Genomic DNA, 816 nt, shown 5'->3' with positions numbered 1-816 from the left:
CCACCCCTCAGCCCAATAACACCTCACATCCATCTCCACCTTTCGGTCTAAACCCTAACACTCTAGCATCTCTTTCAAGATCTCCACTAACATCCCAAGCCCTASCCGTCCCTTCTACTCACCCCATGATGACTCGAGCCAAACTTGGTATCATCAAACCCAACCCCAAATATGCACTCTCCCACACCTTTCTGCTTATATCCCTTCTCCCTACTTCTCATCTTGACGCATTAGATGATCGTAATTGGAAATTGGCCATGTAAGACGAATATGACGCTCTTATTAAAAATGATAGTTGGGAGCTTGTACCGAGGCCCACTAATGTGAATGTTATTCGTTGTATGTGGATTTTTTTTCATAAATTTCTATCTAACAGGGCTCTTGAACACCGTAAGGCTAGATTGGTTGTTAATTGCCGGTCACAACAGATTGGAATAGACTGCAATAAGAAATTTGGCCTCGTGGTTAAACCGAGAACTATCAGAACCGTGCTTAGTTTGGCTCTTTCCAAACATAGGGCAATTCATCAACTCGATGTGAAAAATGTTTTTCTACAAGGTACTCTTCGAGAAATCGTTTATATGCACCAATCGTCTGGGTTTAAGGATCCATACCTACCCAACCATGTATGTCACCTCCGTAAATCTTTATATGGCTTAAAGCAAAAGCCACGGGTATGGTATCACTGATTTGCATCGTTTGTCTCAATTCTTGGCTTCAGCCATAACAAGTTTGATAACTCATTGTTTATTTTTCATTAGGGCAATGATTTGGCTTACATTTTATTATATGTTGATGATATTATCTTGACTGCTT

Source organism: Cynara cardunculus, assembly GCF_001531365.2.
Source record: "Cynara cardunculus var. scolymus isolate 2C chromosome LG 6, CcrdV1, whole genome shotgun sequence".
Classification (NCBI taxonomy): Eukaryota; Viridiplantae; Streptophyta; class Magnoliopsida; order Asterales; family Asteraceae; genus Cynara; species Cynara cardunculus.
Note: the sequence above shows the minus strand (reverse complement) of the source record.